Raw genomic sequence first — 6,636 nt, 5'->3', positions numbered from 1 at the left:
ACAAGAGTCACTTAAGGCAAGAAAATCAAATCAGACCTAAGTAAAGAAGTAAACAAACCGGAGTTTAATTAAGGAAATAATCATGAAGAATCAGTAATATTACAGGCAATAAGGTAGTAAGAATATTTAAAGTCTTAAACAAAGGAATAAATCAAGAATCAGCACATAAGTTTTAACCAAGCAAATCAATAAATCGAGATTCAAAATAATACTGATTTAAAGAGAGAAAAAATATCAGTTTTCCACAAATAGATGAGTAGGCTGAACAAAACTTCATAAACACACATAAATTAGCCAAGAGATCGACTCAGAAATCCTAGCAGAGATGAACTAGGGTAAAAGTCACATAATACTGAATTAGACTAAGAAAAATCATGAAAGTCAAAGCACAGAAATAAACAATGTAACATGTAGCATGTAAAGACTCAAAATCGGAGCAAAATAATAGTAAGAAATTGGGGCTTTAGCTTAAATCGACTAAGGTTCAAACAATATTAACATGAATCAGTTAGTAACACTTAAGAACCACGGTTAAACACTTGAAAATCAGAAAGGCTTTGAAAAAGGTGAGTTCAGTAAACCTAGTTTTAGGAAAAACAGAGAATCAATCAAAACCCATAAGACCTTTGTGAAAACATGTGAAATAGACTCGACTCATCTCAGATCTAAACAGATCTGAGAAGATCAAAGGATAAAAAATTAGAGTTTTTTAGAAGGCGACGGAGTCGAGCATAGACTTAAGAAATCATGGATTCAAGACAAAAAATGAGAAAGATCTTACTCAAAATCAAACCAAATAGCCTGAAACAAGCAAGAAAACCCCAAGGTGTAAACAGACCACCTAGGTCCCTTGAGGATCTCCTCAAGAATCCAAGAAATGGAGATACCATGTTAAGCAGGAGGCCGATGTAGGCCTGAGATGACAGAGGAACATCGTAGAATGGAGGGCTAAGCCGGTGACGACGTTTTGTCACGACCCTAATTTCCCACCCTCGGGAGTCGTGATGGTGCCTACTATTGGGAGTTAGGAAAGCCAAACCTTAACTACCTACTACACTTTCATATTGCTTCATTTTAACAAACACGAGGCGATAACATGATAACAACGGAATTTTAAGTAAATAAGCGGAATTCAACAGTTATAAAACTTAAAACTACGTCTATTAAAACTTTTAAACTTTAATTACCCCAAAATCTGGTGTCACAGTATCACAGACTATCTAAGAGTTACTACATACAAGGTCTGAAGAAATAACAACACACCATTTTTGAAGTATGAAAAATGAAACAGGAAATGGAGATAGACGGAGATGCTAGGGCCTACAGATGCATGCAGGCCTACTGTCCGAAAGCTGCTCCGGGATCTGCACACAATGCAGAGTGTATTATCAGCACAACCGACCCTATGTGCGGGTAAGTGTCTAGCCTAACCCCAGCGAAGTAGTGACGAGGCTAGGACCAGACTCCAGATAAACATGTGCAGTTATATAACATATGGCGAAAAAGTAACAAGTAATAAACAATTAAAGCTGGGGAAGGGGAACATGCTTCGGGGTAGCTGACAAAGCGAAATAACAAGGAAGCTAACAATATAACTTCTAACACAGATAAAGAAAAGTAAAGACAACTTTCACTTTCAGTTTCCATCTTGTTACAGGCGTGCAACCCGATCCCATTTCTCATATCTTGTTGTAGGCGTACCACCCGCTCCCATTTCATCATATCTTGTGGTAGGCGTGCAACCCGATCCCATTTCTCATATCTTGTGGTAGGCGTACCACCCGCTCCCATTTCATCATATCTTGTGGTAGGCGTACCACCCGCTCCCATTTCATAATATCTTGTGGTAGGCGTACCACCCGCTCTCATTTCATAGTTCATCACACAATCACAAGAAGTCCCAACTAGGGAACATAAGTAATATAATAACTTCCCAGCAAGGGAACAAAAGCAATATAATAATTTCCCGGCAAGGGAACAAAAGCAATATCGAAATAGTCATCCCGGCAAGGGAGAATCAGCTATAACCAATCTCACTTAGCTGGTACTTAGGTCAATTAATGGAAATGCTCAGTCATAGAAGATCATTAATTAAAGCATACAAGGTGTCATTCAAGAACACAACAACTTTCAATTTAAGACCCACGGTCATGTTTGACATCAACGTATAGATACTCGTCACCATGCCTATACGTCGTACTCAACAAGAAGGAAGTAGCAAATATGACTAAACTCCTAATCCCTCAAGCTAGGGTTAGACCAAACACTTACCTCGATGCCTTGAACACCACTCAAGTCTCAATTATAACTTTACTCCTCGATTCCACCACCAATCCGCTCGAATCTAATCACAAGTTACTTAGTTACATCAATAAGTGCTAAATGAATCAACCCCAATGCATGCAAAATGGATTTTCCAAGGTTTTACCCAAAAGTCAAAAATCACCTCCGGGCCCACATGGTCGAAACCCAAGGTTCGGACCAAAACCCGATTACCCATTCCCCCATGAATCCAAATATATAACTTGTTTTGAAATCGGACCTCAAATTGAGGTCCAAATCCCCAATTTTAGAAAAACCTAGGTTCTACCCAAAACATCCAATTTCCCCCATGAAAATCTTTGATTTGAAGTTGAAATCATGTTAAAAGATGTTAAGGAGTGAATAAAATGAGTTAGAAATCACTTACCAATGTTTTGGAGAAGAAAGGTTGTTTGAGAAATCGTCTCTTATGTTTTTTTTTGGGGTTTTGAAAAGTGAAAAATAACTAAAATTCCCATTTATTTATACCCCTCTCAGATCCCTAGTGCCGACCACATCAAATGGACCGCGGCCGCACTAGCGTACCTGAAGACCTACAGTTCAGCACCCTGTGCAGACCACATAAGGTCGACTGCGGCCGCACAGCCTCCACCGCGGACCGCACAAAGGCAACCGCGGTCGCGCTGACCCCTCCGCGGTCGTACGTGATTTCTCGTGGACTTCACTAGAGGGTTTAGAGACTGCAGCTTCCTGAACCTGCAACACTTGACTTTCTAAGCCTAAGGCATCCCGGAACCTACTCGAAACTCACTCAAGCCCTCGAAACTCCAACACAAATATACACACAGCCTCAAAATATCCTACGGACATATTCGTGTAATCAAATTGCCAAAATAACATCACGAGCATCGAATTAAACCTCGAGATCAATGATATTTCTCAAAACTCTTTTAAACATCAAATTTCTCAATTAAGGTCCGGATCGCGTCAAACGACGTCCGTTTTCAACCAAATTTCATAGGAATGACTTAAGTCATATATAAGACCTATATCGGGCGCCGGAACCAAAATACGGACCCGATACCATTGCTTTCTAATAAGTTTTCATTTCAAATTTCCTTAAACAATTTCTGAAAACAATTTCAATTAAAAAATTCATTTCTCGGACTTGGGACCTCGGAATTCGATTCCGGGCATACGCCCAAGTCCCATATTTTCCTACGGACCCTCCGGAACCGTCGAATCATGGATCCGGGTCCGTTTACCCAAAATGTTGACCGAAGTCAAATTTATTCATTTTAACATCAAAACTTAGCATTTTTCACAGAGTTTCATATTTAAGCTTTCCGACTACGCGCCTGGAGTGCACACGCAAATCGAGGCGACTCTCATGAGGTTTTCAAGGCCTTAGAGACATAGAAATCAACTGAAAGCAACTGATGACCCTTTGGGTCGTCACACGTTTGGACATTAGGATTTAGGTAGAGAGCATTTGAGAGAGGAAGGGAACAGATGACGGTGTGGAAGGGTGGGGAATGATTAGGGTTTTGGGGGTGTAGGTTAGTTTAATTCTGGTAAAGGGAAATCTGGACCGTTGATCAAAATGATCAACGACCAGAATAGGCCGGGTTATTGGGTTGGGTAGGCTTAAATTGGGTTAGGGTCAGATGGGATTTGGGTAGGTGTGGGAATACAAAATTGGGCTATCTAATTGGCTAAATCCGAAAATAAGAGGGCCATTTATTAAATACCCATTTAATTGATAAAATAATTTAAAAAAAATAACTAATAGGTTGTAAAAAATGATTTTCATGCCTGAAAATATTTTAAAATAATTACTTAATATTTTAAAGATATAAAAGGATATTTTCTGGTAAAATAATGTAATAATGCATGCATAGGCTATAATTGTAAAGTAATTGCAATTGCATCCTAAAAATACAAATGTGGTTATTTGTGCAATAATTGAAACTTAGTACAAATGCAAATGATAAAATTAAGCCACAAAATTATTATAAAACTATTTGTGATGCAATCAATGATTGTTTTATAAGATAAATGCTGGGATAAGTTAATTAAACTGTTTTAAAATATGCAGAAATTGTATGAAATATACTAATTGATGCCAAAGCATAGTTTTGAAAATATTGTGGAAAAATTGGGTATCAACAAAAGTTCGTCCCAAAGACCCCAAACATGGCATTCAGCCCAAGTTAACAGACTCATTGCTAAAACATATGGATATCATATACAGTATATCAAAATATGCAACTATACAGTCGCCACGGGACGGACCAAGTCACAATCTCTATGGGTGTACGCCCACACGCCCGTCACCTAGCATGTGCGTTACCTCATTTATCAAAACAGTACGAAATTCCAGAGTTTCATACCCTTAGGTCTAGATTTACAATCGTTACTTACCTCAAACCGGATGAAATCCTACTCCGCGACTCCCTTGCCTCTCGACTCGGCTTCAACTTGCGTCGAATCTATCTAAAATCATAATCATAATATCAATATATGCTAAGGGAACGAAGCACATGCGAAAATATCAAATTACATCACAAAACCCGAAATTGGTCCAACCCGACCTCCGGGCCCACGACTCAGAATCCGATAAAAATCACATCAATAGAATTCATATCCTCCCACGAGTTCATACATACTAAAAACATCAAAATCGGACCTCAAATGGTCCCTCAAATCCCCAATTTTACCTCTCCAATTTCAAGCCCAAACTTCCCAATTTTTCACCCTTAATCTCATAAATTTCATGCTTAAACAACTGAAAATCAACATAGAATCGAATTGTAGGTTCAAGAAACTCACCTCAATGAAAACCCCCTTGATTCCCTCTTCAAAACCCTCTAAAAAGCTTCAACTCCGGATAAAAATGGTGGAAAACAACCCAAATTTCGCGAAGGAGAACTTATATACTTTCTGACCCAGGGATTCCGCACCTGCGGTCCTTTTCTCGCTCCTGCGGTACCGCTTCTACGGTCTAACCAACCGCATATGCGATTTTCACTTATTTCCCTGGAACCGCATCTGCGACTCCCTACCCGCACCTGCGGTCACGCAGGTGCGTTCCTTCTTCCGCACCTGCGGCTTTTGCCCTTTTCACTTGTGGCCGCATCTGCGTTGCTTCCTTGCTCCTGCAGACGTTGCAACTGCGGTCCCCTAACCGCAGGTGCGGTTATGACAGAACCAGCAGCTTCATCTGCATTATCAAATTTTTAAACTTTCCGATAACCATCCGAAATCATCCCGAGGCCCCCGGGACCTCATCCAAAAATACGAATAAGTGACATATCATCATTCCAACTCACACAAACCCTCAGAACACTGAAAACAACATCGAAACACCAAATCACCCTCGGATTCAAGCCTAAGGATTCCAAAACTTTCGAATTCCGTAATCGATCCAAAAATCTATCAAACCTCATTTGAATGACCTGGAATTTTGCACACATGTCGCAAATGACACAACGAACATACTCTATTTTCCGAAAATCTATTCCGACCCCGATATAAAGATTTTCACTACCAACCAAAAAATGCCAAAATTCTAATTTTGCCAATTCAAGCCTAATTCTACCACAGACCTCCAAAATACATTCCGATCATGCTCCTAAGTCCCAAATCACTTAACGGAGCTATCCAAGCCATAAAAATCAAATTCCGAGATCATTTACTCACAAATCAACTTCAAGTTCACTTTCCAACTAAATGACTAACTTAAGAGACTAAGTGTCTTATAACACTCAAAAACAACTCCAAGCTCGAACCAACCAACACGATACGATGAAATGTAGCTGAACAATACATAAGAAAGCAGAAATGAGGAGAACAGAATTGAAACTCATGAAACGACCGGCCGGGTCGTTACATATATGGATTATTCTAAGTTTTTACAATAACAATTTTGATTTATAAGGTAGTTCGGTGAACTAAACTCCTATTATATGCGGGGTCCGAAAAAGAATTGGACCGTAATTTTTCCTTTTTATCATAGTATGATTATTGTTTACACAACATATATGAGTAGTGGTATTAGTCTTTATTAATGGTTGGTTATCTGAAAAAAACTTTGGTGCGTTTCATTATAAACTTCAGTTAAAATCAGATCATGTTCTTTCTTTTGAAGTCTTAATTGAGTAAAGGAGAGGAAATTCATCTAAAGATGTGCTGAGCGAAGCCTGTACCGCAAATGATCTCCTAATTGCACCTTCCTTTCCTTGTAAGGGAAGGTATAATTGAATGTCACTTCCAATTCCATTTTTCAAATATTATATTGTTAATTTAAAACCAATATATAATTTGAAACATTAACGACATAAGAATTTCCAAAAGGAGGACATAGGAATTTCC

This window comes from Nicotiana sylvestris, chromosome 1, assembly GCF_000393655.2.
Source record: "Nicotiana sylvestris chromosome 1, ASM39365v2, whole genome shotgun sequence".
NCBI lineage: Eukaryota > Viridiplantae > Streptophyta > Magnoliopsida > Solanales > Solanaceae > Nicotiana > Nicotiana sylvestris.
Note: the sequence above shows the minus strand (reverse complement) of the source record.